This window comes from Tursiops truncatus, chromosome 18, assembly GCF_011762595.2.
Source record: "Tursiops truncatus isolate mTurTru1 chromosome 18, mTurTru1.mat.Y, whole genome shotgun sequence".
NCBI classification, from domain to species: Eukaryota; Metazoa; Chordata; class Mammalia; order Artiodactyla; family Delphinidae; genus Tursiops; species Tursiops truncatus.
In genome coordinates this window covers 55931282-55956307 of record NC_047051.1, presented here as the reverse complement: position 1 = coordinate 55956307, position 25026 = coordinate 55931282, and the positions used below count along the sequence as shown (strand labels likewise).

The following is a 25026-nucleotide window of genomic DNA, read 5'->3' as shown; positions in this document are numbered from 1 at the left end:
CCAATCTATGTGTTCCAATCTATTTAAAATTTATTTACGTCTTAAAATTTTTTTGAAAATATTAAAACTTTTTACTTGTCCAAATTTTACTTATCCTCATAATTATTTTCCATAAATTTATATTTTCACAAAGATAATACAACCGTATGGTTGGAAGAAATGTTTAAAATTCATTTTAAACATTTTAAACTCAACAAAATTAGCTAAATTAAATTAAAATGTTAAAAATTAAAAATTTCAGTCCCCTCTCTGCTCAACTGTAATCTCATTCTTCATTTCTTACATTTACCTTTGTAGTTTAAAATAATATGTTTTCCTGGAAGTTCTGCTCAACTCTGTGTTGTAGATCATGTTTCCTGGTTCTCGTGTTCTCAATATTTTTGGTTTGCTTTCACATTTTGTTGGAACACATCTTCTAATAACTTCCTGAAAAAGGGATAACAACAGATACATTTTGGAGATTTTACATATCAGAAAACATATTCTCATACTTGAATAAGTATTTCTCTAGATTAAAATACCAAGTTAAGAAATATTTTATCAAGAATGAGGATTGTTTTGCTTTGTTATCTTTTAATTTTTCTATTAAAACTTGCAGTGTCACTCTATTTTTGATCTTTTATATATGATCTATTATTTTCTTCCCTGATCCCGCTCTTAGTTTGTAAGTTTTCCTTCAAAGATTGCAATCAAACCTTCCACCCTGTTAAAAATGTAATTTATTACTTTTCCTCATTTCATTATATCTATTCTCTAAAATATTTTAGTCTTTATGGTGATGTTATAACAGAAAGTACCTTACCATCTGTCATTCTTACTGTTAAGCACTTAGGTCTCTGTTTATTACCCTGTTATGTCAGTTTAAACACTTCTATAAATATTTGTTTTTCCTAAATATATTTAAAACTCTCCAATGCTGCTGTCTCCTGTCCCTTTCCATTATACCAGTAGTTATATATGATCTTGTCATGTATCCTTAGGAAGGAATGTACTAAATCCTTAAGTTTAAAATGCTAGGTTTGACCAGAAGTCATATGAAGTTATCATCACAATTAAAATGTTTTATCCCAGTCCTCTGTTTTTGATATTTGTATCATCTATATTGGCTTCTCATAGTCTCACTCTTCATGAAGGAGGAAACTTTTGGTTTTTTCTTGATGATATTTCCAGAGTTATTAAAATATTTAGTATGTACATACATCTTTGTTACCATCATGGTTGGTGGTAGGACATTGAACACTTAATATGGACAAATAGGTTTGTAAAATGTTTTAAATTAAATTTTGTTTCTAAACTATGTGAAATATTTATATATTTCAGAGTTAAAATGTAAAATAAGATTTATTAAAAAGTTTAGATTTTATTCCTGTTCTTCCTCCATGTTCATTTCCTCTGATTAGGCACACATTTTGTTATTTTTTTTAAAACAAAGGCATTCATTCATAGTCTCTATCTTTTTAACACAATAGTTAGTTAGGAGAGTATGCATACTTTTCTAAACCATGCTTTTTTCACCCAAATTATATTATACATATTGTTATATACTATATAATAATTAGAATATACATATTTACACATATATTTGTGTGTATGTATATATAAAGAGAGTATATGCTGACTTACTTGTGAAGAATGCATTTAAAGCTATTTTAAATGTGTTTTAATTTGTGAAACTTTACTTAATAAGGAATATGTTATTATACTTACTGTTCTAAACTGGCAGTAAAGGTATTCTTAAGAATTTGCAAGTACTTTAAATTTTCAAGACTGAACATTGTATAGCCATCTTGCTGCTCCTTTAGTGAAATGCAATGAAACTCTGAAGTTTAAAAAAAAAAAAAAAGGAAGACTTTATATCATGCAATCATGTAACTTTACATTTATTTATTTATTTAATCTTCATCACAGCCCAATAGAATAGGAATGATTTTTATTTCCATTTTGCATATGGGGAAACAAGCACAAAGTTTTAGTAACTTATATGCAATCATAAAGCTAGTAAGTAGTGGAGCTAGGATATGTAACCAATCTAGATCCAAAGTCAATGTTCTTAAAAAATGTGCTATAAGGTTTAATGAAAAATAAATAAATAAAAAATGTTTCCCATGGTCTATACCTAAGTACATATTTATATAAATTTGAATAATTTTTAATCCCTTCCAGTTTTAGGTTTTTAAAGTGTGAGTTCTTGTTTTCTAAGGACCTCTTGGTGGTAACAGTTTTCTGAATCAGTTCCTACTAAATATATGGTTGGAATCAAAGTCACAAGGCAAGCAAACACCACATCTGCTATAAGCCCAGAGATATTTATGTATATGAAATATATCTATCTTCTACTTATATCTATATCTGTAACTATATTTATATCTATATGCATAATGAGAATATGACATAGTGTGGAAGTACGACAAAGCCAGGAATCTCTTAATTGAAATCATCAGACTTTAGTCGCTGAAGTGCCCCCAACACATCTCTATATCAAAACTAATGGCCTGAGTTCAGCACTGAGCTCCAATAATCTGAATAAATTTCTCATTCCACATGAGTTGCATTGAAACATAAAAATTCTGATATACCTTTTTGGACCAATACAAGAAATTAATATTAGCTTCTACTCTCTTACGTTTCTGATCTTGTGTTAATTCTCTTATATATTCACTGTATTGCTCATTTTCAAAGCTTAAACAGAGCCATCATTCTCATTAAATTTTTATCCCACTTTGTTCTTTGTGGTCTGGCCTATCTCAACTCTCCACTCTCAGTAAGCAATATAAAACAAGTGAAATATTTCTTTTTGTGACCACAATCCACAACCAGGGTTTCTTTTCAGGGGTGCTTCTACTTCGAATTTACTTCACATATTCTAAAATGTGCATTACCTGAGTGCTATAGCATTTGTCATTGTGCATGTCAAGATTTATGAGACTTGCTTAGCTTTTTCTTCTATAGCTCACTGCTCTAGAACTAAATCACTGTAGAGCCCGACCCAAAGCTTACAGTTGAGTAGACCTGTCATCTCTTCCTGGAAACAAACCTTCCCCTCAATAATCTATGACCTGCCTGGCCAGCTTTCTCTTATTCCAATTTATTCCTTGGCATGATAGCTCCTTGATTTGAAACTTTGTGAGTTACTACTGCACTGAGTACAACCATGTTTTTATAGGAACACTGGGTGAAAAAAAAAGTGATGTTACACTCAAAGAATAAATCAAAGTCATGAGTCAGGAATTAGTGAGGACATCAAAAGCACTTTCAGGAGAAATAATTTTCAGCAGCTACCTAGAGAAAATATAAAATCTGATCTCTATCTCTAGACTTTTCTGTGTTTATTAACTAGATTATAAAGCAGAACTCATTTTTTAAGCTGATAAAGGAAAAGTAGGAGCTGCTAAATTAATAATAGTAAATATGCTAAAGAAACATAAATCAGAATAGTATAACAATGGAGCTGAACCTTTGGAACTTGTTCTAGTCCTTTCTTACTGAACTTAGGCAAAAAATCCTAAACCATCTGCATATGCATTTATCAATTTTTTTTTTATGCGTTTGGCATCTTAGAAATCTTGTTGCCCATAAGCTAAATCTCAGATGATATTCCACTGATAGATGGATGTTTCCACAAAAAGGTTTTCTATCTGGCTCACAGATAATTTTTTAACCACACTGTCTCCATTCATACATAAAACAACAGGTTTGTAATAACTTGATTACACATCTATCCTCTAAAATCATATTCTTGGAAATTTATCTATTTATCAATTCATCTATAAAAATTCAAATTCTTTCATTTCAATATAAATTTGAGCAGCATTTCTCTGTGCAGATTTTTGCCATTTGGTTTTCTGATGTCTTCTATATCTTCTAGGAGTATAGATTTAGAAATATTAGAGTTAAAGAATTACAGTAGTATAACATTTGATTAACATGATAACTAATATGACAAAAAAAGAGAAACGAAACAAGCATAGGGAAATATCTGTGATATTAAATAAAATATATTTTAAATACTGATTAAACAAGAAATAGAGATAACATTAGTTTGACTATTTTTTCCGAACTACAAATTTTATCAAATTATTTATAATTTTATATTAGTAAGGTTGCTTTTCATAAGAGATGTGAAGGGAGAATCAATATGCTTACTCCAAATTTCTAAATAAGATTTTGAGTTCTAAGAACTCAAATTTAAGGCACATCCAAATAAGGTAATATCTAAGAAGTATTCTGAGCAACAGGCTATATTAGGAAGAGTAGTTTGTTATCTGTCAGTTGGGTTCTAATCCAGTATCAATACCTACTAGGGCCATGTATCCTTCATGTAAAAGGAAGATAAAAATTACGGGAACCAGCTTGGATAACACACATAAATATTCTAGATAAGGTATACATGCACGTTCTCTTTTTCCCACCTAAAAATAAGCAAACCAAAAAAACCCCCCAAAATCCCTGTGAAATCTTATTCCAAATTCTCACTAAACCGTCAAAGTCTTTGTTGAGAATACTTGTTATTCTACAAAGAATATGTTTTATTAAGGAAATTTAATTTAAGAAACCATATATTTACTTACACTAAATGCTTTCATTCTAACTAATCAGGGTCTATAACATGTAGGTTATTGCATCCTAACAGTCAAAATACTGGGTTCTCATTACCAACAAATCAGGTTGAATTTTCCATTTAAACAGTATTCCTTGCTCATATTTTCTTCACCAAGTTTATGCCAATCCATCACTCAACTCAACTGCAACAGAAATATAATATTATCCTCAGTGTTCTATTAATGGAAAGACATTGACTTCTTTTAAAGAAAATAATCAGTAGCATGTAATGTTCCTTACACCTAGAGTGTATAGATGAGTCATCAGCTCCTTTTGAACAGAGTTGAATATTTAATCTAATTTAAATTCTAAGAGTCAGTTAAAAAAAAGAAGCTTTTGCAATTCAACACTCCATTTTTTTCTTTTTTAAACTAAAAATCTATACCTCAGGAATCATTCCCAATATATGTTGAAAGATAAACAGTTTATTCTAGAGGTTAGTTAAATATTTTTGGAAGTAAACATTAAATTAAAAATCTGAAAAAAAAAAAAAATCTGTCTTCAAATAAAACTAAAAAATAAATGTAACAGAATATTTCCAAATTCTGATTAAATTTTATTTTATTTTTATAGTTTTTATTTCCCAACCTTTACTATAACTAAGTCGAGAGATTGAAATCTTTGAGAGTTTATATGCTAAAAGATAAAAAAAAACTTTCTATTTATATGGATTTCAGGTATTAAAGCAAATACACTGACATATTACTTAGAGAATACAGTAAACTTTATAGTGAAAAATCATTTCAGTAATAATATCTAAAATGAAATCACCTATAACATAAAGTTTCCCCAAATTATTCTTTTTTTCTTATTGTCATTATAATCAAATCATTGACATTGTAAGTATATAAGGTATATTCACATACACAATTAACATATAATTTTTACTTTGCATTGTATATATTCATATCAAAAAGTAATTCTCAACTAAATAAAATCTTATTTTTCAGGACTTCATTTATATCTCTTTGATTTTGCTTGTAATACAACTGTTGGAAAGACAAAATAATGATTCAGTTTATTAACAAATAATATTTTCAAGAAAATATAAATGAATACTAAATATAACCAATTGGAATATCAAAATATTTGAAAATCCATGAAACATTTAATATCTTCTTAATGGGAAATATAATATTTATGTCATTCAAAAATATCTGTTAATAAATTAAAACAAAATGATAATGTTTTATCTCAGAACTCTTTGTTGCAAATCTTTTTATCAGCTATATTTATCAGCCAGAATTATTATTAGAGTATTTTTATATTAACAATAGATAACAAGAAAATAGAATTGTCATTGATTATAAAGAGTACAAAAGCATAGTCACCAGTTTCACAGCAGAAGAAAACCTTAAAATAAAGGCATAAAAAGTATGCAAAGTCAAAATCTGAGGTTAGCAATTTAAGTGTACTTTACTGAAATAAAGAAAAATTTACTGTGAATAAATATCAGGCACAATTTTTTTTGACCCAAGTTCTTAAAAATTGGATAGGCTACAAATATATGCATAAAACCAAACACCCACACATTTCTTATTGCTGCAATACTACTCAGAAAATATATAGGTTATGCAATGGGTTCCCAGTAGGATATTTAATAATTTAATAAGCCTGACCCTTTATACTACTACTGAACACTCTGGGGACAGTGCTAGTCTAAAGAAAAATTGTATGTTGATGCTGAGTATACTGAGCTAGTCTTAATTGTTAGTGAGTGAATCACATTTCACTGCTTTTTGTTTGTTTAAATTGGTTAATTTCCATGGAGAAATGTGGAGCTCAGCAATTCTTCCAGTTTGATTTTTTTTTAATGTAATGAAAAGAAGCCAAGTTTTCACACTCCAGAGGAAACTTCTTGATCCATAGCACAACACATTAGTGTTTTGAAGTTTTAACTGTGCTTTGCTGAAGTGTATTCTCTTGGGAGCCAGTATACAGTGATATTATGGCATAAGCTTAATATTACTGTCACCAAATATCCATTTTTTGTTTCTGCTATAAAAGTAGCAATTTTATTGTGAATTTCCCTTGCTCTCACCATCACCTCTATTAACCAGTATGGATGCCTTGTTCAAAAATCATTGGTCCTACAATACTCTCACTTTTTCTCAAATCAACAATGTTTTCTCCCTTGTTAAATTACTCAGCTTCCAAATATGCTACAATCACTGCTAAAAGTAATAAAAAGAGAAAAAACCTTCCCTTGCCCTCAAATCTTCCTATAACCGCAATTCTTTCTCTGATACCAAAAGTTCTCAAGAGATATTCATTTTATGATTTAAAGATTCTTTTGATGGCAAGACACAGCAGAATGACACTAATTACATTTGGAGAAATGAAAGACAAAACTCTTTGTTACTTGCAATTCTAAAGGAGAGAAAGCTGCCACTCAGGGCTACAAAGAACAGAACCCCAGGACAGAGACAGAGTACCAGTAATCTGGAGTTGTAGGGGCAATTTATGTATGGCAAAAGAGGTGAGGTAAACTACATTTCATGGGTTCCCTGTAGATTGGCTAATTTAAATAATTCTGTGGGTTCTGAGGAATAGAGGCTGTCTCTACTTTTCTGGCACCTGGCCTCAGGGTGATTAAAGTAGATGCATAGTGGTCTCAGAGTGTGAAAACAAGATAAGGGAAGTTGTTGGGTGAAATTTACTCAGCTACTCAAGAAGGAAAATTGAAGGACCTCTAGTCAGTGCCACAAAACTAGGTCAAGACATCATTAAAAAAAAAGAAAGAAAGCAACTGTATTACGCTATTATATTTGAAATCACCAGTATTTCAGTATTTCTCATATTTTATTTTTCCTGTTACCACTGCAATCAAAATTTTGTCCTCAACTCACCACACAATGATTTGTAATTGAGGTCAGTGACAACAGCCACTTTGACAAATTCAAAGGTTAATCTTCAGTCTTGATCTATGAGTAGCTAGTCTATCCACCTCCCTCTTTGAACATATTCTTCACTGGATTCCCAACACAGTACTCCATCTCTAGCCATTGTTTCAGTCTCCCTTGACTGTTCCCTGACTTATCAATATTTAAACATTTTATCAGAGTCAGTCCTTAATCCTGTTTTCATGTCTACCTGCATTCACTCCCACATTTCCTTCATCCATCCCAGGCTGTTAAATTCCGTGTTTACACTGAGAATTCACAAATGTGTCTCTCAAACCCAGAACTTCATCTCAAATTTATATACAAATGTATTTAACTGTATATCTAATTTACATTTATATCTTACTTAACTTCTTTCATTGTCACATGTTTTTTTCTGACCACAGCCTGGGAAGCTTCTCTGTTTTTAAGGACTCTGTGATCAGGTTTGACCTATCTGGATACTTGAAAATAATTCCTCATCTCCAGGTACTTAATTTAATAGAATTTGCAAAGTCCTTTTTGTCATATAAGGCAACATGAATTATATAGTTTCAGGGTGTCGGGATGGTTTAGAACAAATCACACGTGTACAATACATTACCTAACTTGAAATTAGGAAGTGTGATGCCTCCAGCTTTTTTCTGTTTCAAGATTGCTTTAGCTACTTGGGGTCTTTCGTGGTTACATATAAATTTTAGCACTGTTTTTCTAGTTCTATAATAAATGCCATTGGTAAAAAAATAATGGTCATGAAGAACCTAGGGGCAAGACGGGAATAAAGACGCAGACCTACTAGAGAATGGACTTCAGGATACAGGGAGGGGGAAGGGTAAGCTGGGGCGAAGTGAGAGAGTGGCATGGACATATATACACTACCAAATGTAAAACTGATAGCTAGTGGAAAGCAGCCGCATAGTACAGGGAGATCAGCTCAGTGCTTTGTGACCACCTAGAAGGGTGGGATAGGGAGGGTGGGAGGGAGGAAGACGCAAGAGGGAAGAGATATGGGGATATATGTATATGTATAACTGATTCACTTTGTTATAAAGCAGAAACTAACACACCATTGTAAAGCAATTATACTCCAATAAAGATGTAAAAAAAAAAAAACGCCATTGAGATTTTGATAGTGATTGCATTGAATCTGTAGGTTTCTTTGGGTAGTATGGACTACCAATATTAAATCTTCCAGTCCATCAAAATGGGATGTCTTTCCATTTGTTTGTGTTTTCTCTAATTTCTTTCATAAGTGTTTTGTAGATTTCAGCCTACAGTTTTTTACTTCCGTAGTTAAACTTATTCATAAGTATTTTATGTTTTTGATAAAATCATAAATTGAATTGTTTTCCTAATATTTTTCAGATAGTTCATTATTAGTGTATAGAAACACAACTGAGTTTTGTTTGTTTGTTTGTTTGTTTTGCGGTACGCGGACCTCTCACTGTTGTGGCCTCTCCCGTTGCGGAGCACAGGCTCCAGACGCGCAGGCTCAGCAGCCATGGCTCACGGGCCTAGCCGCTCCGCGGCATGTGGGATCTTCCCAGGCCAGGGCACGAACCTGTGTCCCCTGCATTGGCAGGCGGACTCTCAACCACTGCGCCACCAGGGAAGCCCACAACTGAGTTTTATATGTTGATTTTGTATCATTCAGCATTACTGAATTCATTTATTAGCTTTAACAGTTTTGTGTGAGTGTGTGTGTGTGTGTGTGTGTGTGTGTGTGTGTGTGTGTGTGTGTGTAATCTTTAGGGTTTTCCATATATAAGATCATGTGAGCTACAGAAAGGGACCATTTTACTTCTTCCTTTTTAATTGGATGTCTTTTATTTCTTTTCAAAAAATGGTATTGGGAAAATTGGATATCCACAAGCAAAAGAATGAAATTGGACACTTAATGTTACACCATACACAAAAGTTAATTCAAAATGGATTAACAAATTAAACGTAAGACCTGAAACAAAGCTCCTAGAAAAAAAAATAGGAGAAAAGCTTCATGACATTGGTCTTGACAATGATTTCATGGATATGACACCAAAAGCAAAAGCCAAAAGAAAAAAATTGAAAACAGAAAACATCAAACTAAATGGGACTACAACAAAATAAAAAGTTTATGCACAATAAAGGAAATAATAGAGTGAAAAGGAAACCTATGGAATGGAAGAAAGTATTTGCAAACCACATATATGATAAGGAGTTAATTTCCATACTATAAAGGAACTTCTGTAATCAATAGCAAAAACAAAACAAAACAAAACAAAAAACCAACAACTAATAACCCAGTTAAAAATTGGCTAAGGGGGGCTTCCTTGGTGGCGCAGTGGTTGAGAGTCCACCTGCCGATGCAGGGGACACGGGTTCGTGCCCCGGTCTGGGAAGATCCCACATGCTGTGGAGAGGCTAGGCCCGTGAGCCATGGCTGCTGAGCCTGTGCGTCCGGAGCCTGTGCTCCGCAACGGAAGAGGCCACAACAGTGAGAGGCCTGCATACTGCAAAAAAAAAAAAAAAAAAAAAAATTGGCTAAGGACTTGAATAAATATTTCTTCAACTAAGACATTCAAATGACCAACAGGTGTATGAAAAGATGTTCAACATCACTAATCATCTGGGAATTGAAAATCAAAATCACAATGAGATATCACCTCACATCTGTCAGGATGGCTATTATCAAAAAAATAGACATTAAGTGTTGGTGAGGATGTGAAGAAATTGGAACCTTTGTATACTATTAGCAGGAATACAAATGATGTGGTCGCTATGGAAAACACTATGGCAGTTCCAACAAAAATTGAAAATAGAACTACCATATGATCCAGCAATAACATTTCTAGGTATTTGTCCAAAAAGTTAAAATCAGGATCTTGAAGAGATATTAACACTCCCATGTTTCTCTCAGCATTATTTATAATAACCAAGAGGTAGAAGCAACCTAAATGTTCATGGATGAAGGAATGGATAAAGTGTAGTATTGCATACAATGGGATATTACTCAGCCTTAAAAAAGGATATCCTGCAATTTTCAACTACATGAATGAAACTAGACATTATGCTAAGTGAAATAAGCCAGTCACAGAAGGACAAATACAGCATGATTCTTCTTATATGAGGTTCCCAAAGTAGTAAAACTCATGGAAAGGAAGCATAGAATTATGTTAGTGTCTGGGGGAAGGGAAAATGGAGAGTTTCTAATAAACAAGAATAAAATTTCTGTTATGCAAGATAAGCTCTAGAGATTTACTGTACAACAATGTGCCTGTACATAATGATACTGAATTATACACTTAAAAATGTGTAAAGAGGGTAGATCTCAAGTTTTCTTACCACAAAAACTTTTTTTAAAAAATTAGGATAAATCACCATTTGATCATGAATTTTTTATACTAAATGGAAACATCCAATGAAATGTATATTGGATTGTCACAATATGAATAACAAATACCTGTATATGGTCACAATCTTGGTCCATAATCTTTAAATATTAGAGAGAGAAAATAATCTTTAGAAAGGAGAATCTAGATATGGAACAAAAACACAAAAGTCATGCTGATCTACTCTAATAGTCATTTGCTATTTGACTTTATAGCATCAATTCTACTTTCATATATTGAATTTCCTAAGAGAACTCAATGTTTTTCCTGTTTTGAATAAAATTTTACTTGGGTAGATCTCCTTCTCAAATGTTAGTGATAGAGTATACCAGCAGCCCCCAACAAAATCATGTTTCAAATTCTACTGCCCACAAATATACAGGTACATGGCTGATAATTTTGAGTTTCAACCTGGAAGGATAAAGCCTCAGTAATTTTTGAGAGGAATGTGGTGATAATGCGGGAGAGGATAGGTGATGATGGAGTCAGTGTAGAAGCTGCAGCTCTGAAATAAGGAGAGTTGAAAACTTCTTGTTACCAAAACCTTCAACCCCTCCATTATCTCACTTTCAAACATTTCCCTCTCCAGTCACTTATCAATCCAGTTTAATCCTTGAGTTCTCCAACTCCAAACTGCTTTCATCCTATTTAGACTTAAAATCCTTTGTTGCTACATTTTTAAAGCCGCTTATTCTTCAGCCCTCTGATGATTTTTCCTTCCTGCTTTATAGGTTAAGTTTCGTGAACCATTATTATCACCACTCCCTTGCATAAACCCTCAACTTTTCGTCTCTTCACTCTTTTTAACTGCTTCCCCATCATGCAGAACAATGTCTGCACATAGTAGCTTTTCAGAAAGGATTACTTGAGTGAATGGACTCTTTATGTATTGAATAACTAGAAATGTACTGTGTGTAAGTGTGCTTCTAGCTCCTTTGTCTTTTTCAGCATGGGAAACTAGAAAATTAGATGGGAAAAGGATGTATCTAAATTCACACAACATATTCCCAGCAAGATTAGACCTTGAACTCAAGTCTCTTGGCTCCCAGTTCATCACTCTTTTTTCCCAATTTCTGAGTTCTCTGAAAAACCTAATTCATTTTCTCACAGACTGTTTTTGATCCATGTTTAATAACCTACCTTCCACCACAATTGTTGCAGAAAAACATGTTTATGAATAAAGTACTTCCATTTTTAATTTATAAGCAAAACCTCCAAAAATTTGACAGTTATATAAGGCATGCATAGATTCATTCTAAGACAAATTTTATTTATAAATGCAAGTTCTTAAAATAATGTAGTTTTTCTGAACTGATAGCTAAATTGAGGAAACTGATTTTGATCCTCTGTAAAGTATTTGACCTGTTCCTAGAATAAAGATATGGGATATAGGGCTCTTTCTCTGAGAAATCTGGGGGTAAAACTAAGATTTTATTGAACACAGTGATTTTAGTTAACGATAAATAAACAAGAAAATTGTACTGAAGTGTTCTTTCTGTAATAAAATTGTTCAGTAATTGTTCACTTATTTTACAATACATTGTTAAATATAAACTATTTCAATTAAGTGTTTTCAAAAATGAGTTAGATGAGTTAGTAACAACTCTCCTGACAATCTAAATCTTTTAAATAAAACACATTAGAGAGGGTTTATGGTTTGCATTTTTTCCTTATTTATTTGTTGATTCTAAGTATTGGATAAAGAGTTTGAAATTTGAATCTCCAAACCTAATACAGAGCAGAATTATCACATTTTGAAAAGGTGAGCCTGGAAGTAGAAAATACTGCTGAATACAATCCCAGTATCAGCTAGACACCGTGACAAGTGCAACTGTCTATGTACTCCAAACTCAACAGGAAATGTGCATGTCATTAGCAACTGTATGCTGGAGTTGTGACTTCCTTAATCATCTATCACATGGTTATGCTAGCTTTCCTGACCTATTGTACTGTTTTTCTTTCTTTAATGCACGTTTACAGACTTGGGTTAAACATACATCTCAGTTAAGGTATACAGTCTTCATCCATCAGCCCTATTTTGTTTTATTTATTTATTCATTATTTCATTCATTCATTGCACTTTTCTTCCCCTTTCTCAGTCTCATTCCCATCACCTTACAGGCACTCCAATATGTTTAACATATATCCTTGAATTTTATATATATTTTATTTTGGGAATACATAATTTTAAAATGCATAAATGACTTGGTAATATAAAACATGTTTCTGTTATCTATTTACTTATGAGGTGTACATATACTAGTTTATTTCTTCTGAGTGCTGTGTTTTATTCTATAGACTGCAACTACTATTTATCTCCTTTGTCAGAAATAAAAATTTAAACAGCTTCCAAATACCAATACCACAAGAATGTTGAAAATAGCTTCTGACACATTTTCTTACAGAAGTGTGTAAGAATTTCTCTGGGCCATATATGATGGCAAAGGATTGATGAATCATAGGGTGTATTTTGACTGAGTATATCAGGCTACATACCATGTTTACTGCACCAGTCAAATTTATACCAGCAATGAAGAGTTCACATCATTTCCACCAGAAGTTTTACCCAATATTTTATCTTTGAACGTGTCATGAATAAAATGTAGTACATTTTTATTTTCATTTACTAGTTAGCTATGATTTTGTGTACCTTATATAGAATTTGAGTTTTGTCCTCTGTAAATTGTTTGTTTATATATGTTCTCCATATGTCTGTTGCTTCCTACTTTATTTCTTAGTGATTTTCAGAAGTTTTTTAAAATTTTATTTTAGATGTTAGCCACTTGTAGGTTTTTGAGTTTAAATATGACTTTTCCTAGACTTCGTATATGATATGTATATAATTAAATTCATCAGTTCTTCATACTATTTTATATGCTTTAGATATACTATTTTAAAAATTCCTTTCCTAAACCAAGCATATACAAGTTATATTTTCCTGTATCTATTTAATGATTTATTTACTCACATTTAAGCCAGGAAAATCTGAAATCCACGTTTGTAGATGCTGTAGAGATGTCATTTTATTTTCTTCTATGAAGTGAGCCCACTTGCTTGATATGGTAAACTAAATAGATTGTCACTTACATATTGATTTGTTTTCACCGTATTTATCCTACAATAAATTGTATTAGATGAATAGAAGGATAGATAGATAGGTAAATAGATAGATGTAAGTAGATATCTGAACTTTCTATTCATTCCTACTGGTAGATTTGCCCTTTTAAATGGCTTAATAGGTCTAAATGTCTTTTGAATTTTTCCCTTTGCTCTGCTTTTAAAATGACTTAGATACATATGAACATATATGAAATAATTTTGTAGATCATTTTGAAATTAATTGATATCATTTATTTCACCATCTGACAGTGTGCATTATATCTCCATTTATTTTGACTTTTATTTATAACTTTTAGAAAGGATTTAACATTACCTTGATGCTAACGTGCGTTAAATATATTACTGTGTAATTTATAGTTTTTGTTGACATCTTAAATTCTTGCATATTACTAATTTTTAGTTGATTATTGCTCTTGAAAACAAGTCCAATTTATTTCTGTGAATCAATTTTCATACTCAGAACATTACTGATCTTCTTATTTCTAGTCTTTTTAGATTAGAGTGGGATCAAATCTTTTTATATTGCCTGTAAGTAACAATAATCCTATTGCCTTCATTTCTGTCTTAACATCTCTTCCTTTTTTATTGTGTTATAGTTGTGGTTAGAATACATAGTGACATGTGAGCAATGAGAGATTTATTAAACATCACTGTCTTATCTCCGTTTTAGAGAATAAAGGTACCATTTCTCCATCACTTAAATTTTTTGTAGGTGTGTTACTAAGTTTTTTCATGTTAAGAATGTTTTCTTCTATCCTTAAACCACTAAAGGATTTTTGTTTAACATCCCCGTCAATGTTTTGTAATTTTACGCTCATTTTTTTTTTTTTTTTTTTTTGCCAATCCAGTCAGTGTCAAATCATATATCATTGCTGTTTACTAATTATTACATAGATTGCTACCGGTTACTAATATGGCAACATGATTCTTATTCCTTCAAATTATGGGTTATGCTTTTGTCTATTTACACATATATTTGTCTTTATTTTCTTTATTCTTCAGGGTACCGTATGTAGTCTCTTGCTGTTATTTTGTGACTTAAATGTGTTCTACATATCTTCTCCCAGTTTGTGGCTTTCTTTATACACATTGTATGGTATCTTGTGAGCAATGCATGTTCTTAAACTTAATGTAGTAAATTTTATTTTCAATGTTTTATTACCATTTCAACTTTCTATGTTTTGTTAAAGTAGTAACCCTCTCTACCAAGGAGATGAACATATTCTGGATTTTCTTAAAAAATGTTTTATATATGTCTTGTACACTTTGACTTCTAAACTATCTAGAAATCATTTTGTTTGTGGTATGATGTTGAGATCAAATTTTACTTGTGATCATATGAAGGGTTTTAACAGCATTATTTTTTTTATGTCCCCATACTAACTCCAAGCAGAAAGTTGCCTTCCATGCCCCCACACACCCAACGTATGCTTAATGTTTGTGTTAGATGATTTATTATACAGCCACTCTAGAATTCAGATTTCTGCTCAGTGGTGTGGCAAGACATGTTGCAAAAATATCTTGTTTGAAACAGAGTCACTAGCTACGGGGCTGGTCAGCCTCAGCAGAGAAACTATTCTGGTCTGAATCAAATCAAACGTAAAATGAGAGAATAATAGGCAGATAAATTCCTTCTTCTTTCTCCAGGGAGTTTTTCCATGGAGCTAGTCCTTATGATTCTATAGAAGTATCTGCTTCACAAACAACTTAAGATTATATCTATTATTAATTGAGATAAAGTGCAGGAAGAGGAGGAAAACTTTGGGGAATTAATTCAATATATAGTCAGTATAGGACAACAAAAACCGTCGTTATTGTGGAATGGATTGATGCTTTTGATGCATACTGAATACCTTGCAAAAGAATGTAATAGTCTCAGAGAAGTTATTTCCTAACCTAGTGAATGCTTTTAAACCAAAGGACCTCTATGGCAACTTTAAATTAGTCTTACCTCTTACTATAGTCACACAAGTGACAGTGCTGAAAAATCTGCTGCTGAGTCTTGTAAAAACTCCAAAGGGAATATTATATGTGCAATACTAAATAGACTTCTATTACCTAATAAAGCACTGATAAGTAAGCTGTACATAACCAAACATATTTGAAACCTGAAAGCCATAAGATACTACCATGACAACAGTGCCATTGTGAGTTCTAATGAATATAACTCAGGAAAATTATACAAGAAAATTGCCATTAACTTACAAGTACAGAGTAACCTTGGTAAATGACACATGTCTGTTAGAAAATGTTAGAATGATGATATAACAGATGCTTGTAGTATCATAGTATAGATCTCACTCAAGGACACACTAGGGGCCCACGTTGGGTCTGAATCAATTAAGATTAAAATATGAGGCAAGGGTAGAGATTTTGTATTGTAGTGATTCATATTAGGGAACTGTTTTCCAGGCCTATAGGATGCTTTGTTTTTTCAATTATACAATCCTAATATAATTATACAAATTGTACCCAGTTATATTTGTTGTGGGAACCAATGATTAATTAGTTACTATCAACTAGTCTTGCAGATCATTCTGTTCTAATTAGAGACAAAACCTAGTAGCTATGAAGGTTACCTCTGGTGATTTAGTACTGGTACTAGAATTCTGCCAGATCAGCATCTTACCCACATTGAAACCAAGCAACACATTTTATTAACAGCATTTAACACCCACATCTCTGTTCTTTAGAAAACAGCCAAAAGAATATTTTTATAAGATGCTTGCTCCCCCCTCACTAAAGAATTTCTCAATGCCTGTTAAAATGATTTATTTTTTTAACCTCACCCCAGAGCATATCTAAATGATAGATGTGCACAGCAGGCCATATAAATCTATTCCAACACTTGTATCTTCATTAGACTTGGAATCTTACCTCTCCAATTTGGCAAGGAATTTCTGACATCTTAACTTTATTTTGTGTAGAACCCCCATTGAATTAGGTTACTGTCTACTCTTACTGAGAAATCAATTACTACCACTTTGTGGGAGTACATCTAATTCAAAATCTCTGGTAAGTGAACTCATATTTATAAATGCAACATATAGAAAATTATATTTCTCATTTCCTTGTCTAGCACCACAGGCATACATTTTTATACATATACCTAAGTTTTCTTTATAGATGTGATCACAGAACGTGCATTCTTTGTCTTGTAAGCCTCCTTAAATGAGATTTTGCAGCTGGCCTTGTGCAATATGATATGGTTCTGGATTTGTGGAAGATGCATGGTAGTTACAGTAGGATATGAAGAGAATACTCTTACTTTTACTAGGTGATTTTCTCAGGCAAGATAATTACATGGTCTTTAAGCTTCAGTGAGCAGAAGAGGAGCTTCTTTGGTTGGTGAAAAAAATTTTTGTGTGTTTGGCATTTTCAAAATTTTCTCAATTTCCTGGTCATCTTTAATTCTAATTAATTACCAAAATTCCACACACGAGAATATAAAGCCTAGAGATCCATCCTCTCTTATAATTCAGAAATTTGCAGATTCAGAGCATACATTTGATTTTCAGTATCATTATCACCATGCTGGAGGAAATAAGAAAGTAGAGCATCATAAAAATCTCCATTTTCTATGACTGTGTCTTGAGGTAAGCATTTAAAAGCTGAAGGCCATATTTTATCATTAAATAATTGGTACAATATGAAGTAGCCCTTAGTTTGTCAGAGTCTTGCTTTTCACAGGCATTATGATCCAGGTGAGTAAAAGTAAGAATTTGAATAATATATGCACCACTGGATTCTCCTGACTTCCAATTTTCTATCCTGTAGTATTGAATTCAGACCAGGTCACATAAGAAATCCAAATTTATCATATCCTTGAATATTTATTAATTGCAATCATTTCTTGAAGTTATTACTTTTGCCTAGAACTCATCCTTGCAAGTAGTAAAATCCGTTTCTTGGTAGTTAAAAAAAATTATTAATAAATATTAGGTGACTCACAGAATCTTCCAGATAGCCAGGGAATCAAATTCTGAAGCTACGTAGTTCAACAACCAATGTACAAAAAAGCATTGTCCTAATGTTTAGCATCTAGTTATTGAGTAACAGATAATAACACAACTGCTTCTGAACAACTAACAACTCTGCCACCATGATAGCCAGAAAGTCATTTTCCCTGAATTCTGTGACATCATATTTCATGCATAAGAAAATAAGCCTTAAAGAGGTACATCCAGTTAGTATAATGTAGATCACAAGTTTCCACTGTAGTAAGGAAGACTAGAAATAAGAATTTACAGGTCATATACTAGTAAGTCTAAACTAACAATTGGTGACATTTTCAAAATGTAGGAATTATTTTCAATTATCTTGAGTAGCCTCAATGATACCCACTCTAAGTTTATTATATTTTTCCATAATATTTTTATTCCTTTTTTATCATTATTGATCCCTTTGGTCAGAGAACAAATAAATAATTGTGTTCAGTCCAATGTCTTTCATTATTATCTTCCATTACATACTATGAATATTTGAGTATGGAAGTAAATTTTATACTCTTAACTGGACATCAGCTGTCAGATAAGCATAACTTTAATCATCTACCTTGATATGTATTACTTTCAGTAGAATGCACAGAAATCTGACTGGAATTGGCTAAAGAAACCATTTCTTATATTCTATTTTCAAAAAGGACTTTTGTTAATATTTATATAGTAATCTAGTAGATATATTTAGAAATACAGTTATTCCCAAATGTTTGATTCTTAAATGATATTGCCACATCAATGTGAAATTCAAATTTTCCTTTACAATAATGTTCAACTAACTGATAATTGATAAGATAAATTTTGGTTATAAATGGATAAAAAGAGTGTTATAAGCCGATGTTAACCTCAATTTAAAATAATTAATTAATTATTTTTAAAAACCTCATATTCTAATATCTACACTCACCTAAAGCAATGTAGAAAGTTTAAAGGACATTAAAATATTACTAGAATCCTACTGACAAGTTTCTAAATAGTTCTACAATTTTTATGCAATTAATAAAATGAATTTCATGAATCCTATAAGCCTTGCACTGAATTATTGGTTTTCTTGTAACTAAAATCCTCTTGATGCATATGCATTCTTTTGATTTTTAAATTTTAAATATATATTTTAAATGCTACCCCTCACTATCCATAATTTATGTATACACATATATATGCATACAGATATACATGAATACATATATTCATATATGTATATATATACTTATATATATAAGTATGTGTGTGTAGATGGATAGAAGGATAGTATGTATTCATATAGCCAACTAATAACACTGAGTGCTTAGATAATATACAGTTATACATTATGATCAGGAATAAGAGATATCAAAATTCAGATAACAACCATCATCATCATAATAAAAATTGAATAACAGCAACTAAAACAAAAGATCTGAGGAACTTGTGTAATGCTCCATTAGAAAATCACCAGTAGTATGACATAATATTTACCTTGACAAATATGAGAGAAGAAAATTAGACAAAGAGTGATAGATATATACACATAATAAAATATGGCTGTAGGAAAGAATATACATTGGCTAAACGTGGAAACTATGTTTGAAAAGAAAGATGAATTTGGTATTTGAGATACTTTACTCTTAGGATATTATAAAGGATATATTAAAGGAATGTCCCATGGCTAAAGTATGTGTAAAGAATACATACAATAAAATATTTTAGGGTATATATTACATCACATTTTTAAAGTGACTGCCATCTTCCTGTTCCAAAATCTAAATTAATTACACAGTTTATTATATATCACCCCAAATTTAAAAAAAAATCCTGATTGTAAGTCATGTTTTTAATTTGAATTCAAAAACCAAACATTCATATAATTGGTCAATAGAGCAAAATTTTCCTTCAATGAGCTCAACATTTAAATTTTTATTTTTTTAGTTTTTTTAGTTTTTTTTTAGTTTTTTATTTTATTTAGTTGGTATAAATGTCATTTTAACATCTACTTTGCCTTGAAATGAACAAATCAACCTAGTCCTTACTATGGTTTAAGCCCCATTGGTTTTGATGGAAAACTTCAGCTTTCAAAACGTGTACTCTGAAGTAAACATTATATTTTCTCTAGTCTTTAGAGAAAATAAGCAAAAATAAATTAAGGGTAGAAACTGTGTCTTTGCAGTGTCCTTTTTTTTTCTTTTGTGTCCAACATATTATAGATCCTTGATGAATATTAAATTATGGTGATGACAAAATCCTAAACTATCTCATTCTTTAAATCAACAAACTATGAAATGTTATCATTTACACATGATGTTAAAATAGCTGGAAAAAAAGGAAAACCTTTTATATTTCCTTGGGTCATTTTGAAAAAGCAAAACAATTGGCATACATGACAGCCTCTCATCTATCTGTGTGTTTAATAAAGCCAAATATGATGAAGACTAATGTACCATACTGATGTTTGCAGAATTTCATTAATGCATTTCCAAGACTATCATAACTCACTCACCTCTGTTGAGTTTATGAGCCATGGGTTTTGCTCCAACACATAAAATCAGCTTGCCTAACACAATGCAGAGACTAATAATATCAAAGATGACACTCACATTTTGAAAAAAGGTGACATTTATTTCCCCCTCCCCAGGATAATGGAGTCATTTAATTTAGCACTGAAATTAAGAACTTATACGAAGTCCCTAAGTGATAGTAACTTGTCTTTCATAAGAAAAGTCTGGCATTTTTTCATCACAAAATTCAGAACGCTACAGCAAAGCAATAAGATTTATCAGTTTAATATCCAGAAAACCTCTTTATTTTATAAATTATCATTATCCATTCCTAGTGCTGTATGGAATGAATATTTTTAAAATCCTCAAACAGCTTTTAATAATAAATAGATACAGTTACTCATATATTATACCCCAACGAATAATAGAGACAGAATTTAAGGAAGATATTCTTCAAATATACAGAATTCATCTGTCTTTAGTACTGCATCGAATCAAATAATAAGATCACCTAAAAGATATTTTCATAGGCTGTCTATTCACTACCACCTTTGGTGATTCTATTAGATTTGCACTGTTGCTGTTCTCACAAGAAAATAAAATTACCAAGTGTGTCTATAGCTGTAAACCAATTAACTAAAGAAGCAAACAAATAAACTAAAAATTAATGACTACCACATCAGAATTCTGTCTACTTCTCTGTTCTCTTATAATAGCCCTCCCCTTTAAACTCTATTCGCTCCTCTCCTGCCTCACTGGACTGCCTCTTTTGCTTCATTATGTCCTATTCATTCTCTCTCAGATCTAATGGTCTTTCCTTCCATTCTGTTTGGAAAGTGCTAATGCAGTTTTGCATGGCTGCTTCCTTGTGATCTTATAGGTCTCAGGTTATTTTATTCTGATGTAGGTGGAAGAAGAGGAATCTACCATCCACTTTCAAATACTAGAATAAGGTCAGGGTATTTTCATGGATTTTAGCCCAAATAACATGGAATACTGGAAAAAAATAATTATGTGGCAGCAGATCAAGTCTTATTTTACTGCCTAAAAACTGTGTAACATTGTAATTTGGATACATCACTGAATCCGTTAAAAACCTTTTATTAACGTCTATTAAATGTAATGCTCATACTTACACCACCAAACACAAATTTTTGGACAAGTATCTGACATTAAATGTATGAATTTATAGAGATGTTCAGCTTAGGATTTTCCCCCCTTCAATAGCCATGGTATTGAAGGTAGGGAGGTAGAACAGAAGATTCCACTCATCTCTATAGGCAAGCAGTCCACATACTTGCAAAACACAAAAGCAAGTAATCATTTTCCTAAATGTCCATATTTAAATTCCAATGATATATTAAGCTGATTTAAATTTATTGATAACTTTATTAAATCTATAATATTCCAACAAATGCACACATTTTTTTGTAATTTTTTTCTGTAATTATTTTACTCATAATCACAGAATAAAAGGAATATAATGAAGACAGCAGTATGAACAATGTAGCAAATTATTAGAAAACTAACTAGAATCCAGGAAAATGGGAAAAAAGAAAAGTTAAAAGCAACAAGATAGAGTTTCCTTAGACCTATATGTATGGGTCTCTCAATTCTCTAGTGAAGAGATAGTATAGTCACTTCTTTACAAATTGCCTTTGGTTTTTATGTTTACCTTGATTGTGAAGCTGTGCTGAGTAGGTTTCAGTACAATCCATAATAACATTTTTAGGTTTCTGACTCACTGGAATGTGAGCAAATTGAAGATAATGGTGATCTATCATTGCATCTTTATACCTAAAATAACACAAAACATAATGTAGGCACTACAAATATGTTGAGAAACATTAAATTAAATTGAACTGAGCACACTGTAAACTGTAAAATGGTATAAACAACATGAACTGTTATTATTTCAATGGTACTGGAGATTCATGTGATAAGGAATTTGAATCAATTTTTATTATGAAGTTATATACACGAGAAATTTTATATGGAGACTAACTTGTCTTCTCTCTGGCAAAAATGTGTTTCATGATTTTCCAGGAAAAAATTTTGAGGGGTATAGATTGGTAGCATATTCTCTATTCATACTATCCGTAAAATGGTTTGATGGACCAAACACAATTATCTCAGAGATCAGTTAGGAGGTGTAATTGTCTTAAGGTGCTATATAGCAACAATATGATATATCCAGTGTCATAATGATTGCTTCTGTGACTTGCATATTGAAAGTAAAACAATAAAGACAGCCGTTAAAATGGCACTATTTTTCTTACTTGTAAATACAAAACTTTTGGTGCATTTCCAATTTTCTTCACCTGTTAACTTCCCCAGAAAGTAATATCTACCAATAGATGTTAAAACAGGTAGAGAACTTTTATCTCCTCTAAGTTAAATTTTTTGCTCTCTCCTCTGCTGCTGCTAATCTCATTAATTGGATCATCAATCTCTAATATTTTCAATTTATCTCTCAAAAATGCAGTGGTTGCACTGACACAATGAAGCATGTATATCATACACACTGCAAAATTATATGGATTAATACTCACCAGGGACTTAAACTTCACTGAACAAATTCCCTCCAAAGTAGAAGAAACTGGTTTATTTTGCTAGAGATCTTCATCCTCCTATCTATTATATTTTGTTCTTCTTGTCTTTTCTGGAAAACAACTTCTCAACTTGACTGCTATTGCTTCAAAAGTTCTATTTCATTACTAAGCCTTCTGGTCTCACTAAGAAATCCTTTTTATGTAAATATAAAAAGGAAACCATGAAAAACTGCTTACCTTGCAAATGAAAAGTCAGATGATACTTCAATTACATTCCAACACTTTAGGGACATTCCACACTTCTCCTTTGTGGTATGCTTTAGGTCAGCCATCTGGATTTCAACAATATTTAGGGTCAAAACTTTGAATGGGGAATTAAACATTTCCATAACAGCTCTCCCATTGCTCAAATCCTCATACTGATTCTGCTTTGCCGCATGCACTACACTGTGTTATGCTCCATGCTGAAAATCGTATGTCATTACTAAGCTGATGGGAAAATTGCTGTAACATTTATCAGTATCACACCAGGCTATTATGTTAGGTGTTCATTCAAGTGTCCCATTCCTAGAGTCTTTCCTCAATCATACTGTATGAAATTTCACTATTCACCTCAGTCAACTTCCATCCTATTATCTTTCTTTATTTCCTTCATAATTCTACTGTATGAAATTCCTTCCTTCTCTTCTCTTTCCTTCCTACCTCCTTTCTTCTGGTTTTCTTCCTGCCTTCTTTTCTCTGTCTTTACCTCTGTTTCTCTCTGATTCACTTTCTCTAACATCATGTTTAACTAATATTATACTGTTTTACTTGCTTATTAACTCTTTCCCTCTCTCTGAGGGGGGTACTTTCAAGGAAAAACAGAAACTATACTGGTTATTTCAATAGAGAATTAAATATAAGGAATTATTTCGTAGGTATTGGAGAACTGGAAAAGCAAAAAGACAACACTGAAGTAACATAGACATTGCAACTGCAGGCATCAGACTACTACCCCTACAGCTGACATTAAAAATTTAAAAAAAAAAAAAAAAAGAGGCAGAGAGTACAAGAACCTAAGAACTCATAGAATGGGCCCTGCAAAGAAAGGCTCAAACTCCGAGGAAGACACTAAACTGGCTGTTGGTAGTGCTTTAAGAACTTGGAGAAATGGGCCCAATGGAAATGAGACTTAGACTGATAAGCATGGGATGCTATCTGGCTAGTGGTTAAAAAGCTGGGGAGCAAATGATATGATGCAGCAGAGAGAAAATGTTTAACAACCAGTATATCTCATCATTTTTGTACACTGTATCCACACATACATTTATTATAATAAACTTCCATCCAATAACAAATACAACTTTATCCTTTTGCCTAATAAGATGTAACTATTTTTCATGCAAACAGAGAAGTTATTACCCTCTTTCCAAAAGACAGGGCAAGATGCTAAGACTCATTTTATTCAACTCACAGAAACTATCATATCATCCACCTCTGATTTATTTTAAATAGTCCACTAATGGTGTTACAGCCCCCCCCCACATATGAATATATTGAAATCTAAATGCTACACGAAAAGTTAACTAACAGACAATGTTCCATTTACACAATAATAAAAGAAAAATAGGAGGTAGAAACAAAAAAATTGGAAAGTATATTCACTAGTGTGTGTGTGTGTGTGTGTGTGTGTGTGTGTGTGTGTGTGTAACAAGTAGAGGGGGGAATATGCATACCTGCTACAATCCTGTTTTTTTTCTCTAAATGTAAGCCCATAATCAACAAAGCTGATATTTTTTTCATTCTTTTTTTTTAACTACCAATTCATTGTTCTAGGCAGGTTCAAGTTCTTTACCTTATGGGGTGACCACAGAATTCATTTCTTTTTTTTTTTTCAAAATTCATTTCTGAAAGATCTAACATTTTTTTGTTCTGGCTTTTATTGGTTGCTGTAGTTTTCATTAACGTTTACTTTTAAACATGGAAGTACTAAGTGACACCTCAGATAAATCTGTGGGTTCTAAGCACACTCCTCTTTATCCCTAATGTGTATC

The 25026-nt window shown here is 31.9% G+C and overlaps 2 long non-coding RNA genes across 2 annotated transcripts in view; one reads left to right on the top strand and one right to left on the bottom strand.

Annotated features, from left to right (window-relative positions):
• LOC141276982 (uncharacterized) overlaps positions 1-25026 on the top strand; it is a 56582-nt gene that overhangs the window by 2324 nt on the left and 29232 nt on the right. The window contains exon 3 of the long non-coding RNA XR_012327472.1: positions 16897-16984. This is a non-coding gene — a long non-coding RNA (uncharacterized lncRNA). The remainder of the gene's footprint in view (positions 1-16896; positions 16985-25026) is intronic.
• LOC141276983 (uncharacterized) lies at positions 1640-23142 on the bottom strand. The gene is made up of 3 exons (XR_012327473.1): positions 22994-23142; positions 22117-22238; positions 1640-1819 (listed from the first exon to the last, which is right to left on the bottom strand). It is a non-coding gene; the product is annotated as an uncharacterized lncRNA (long non-coding RNA).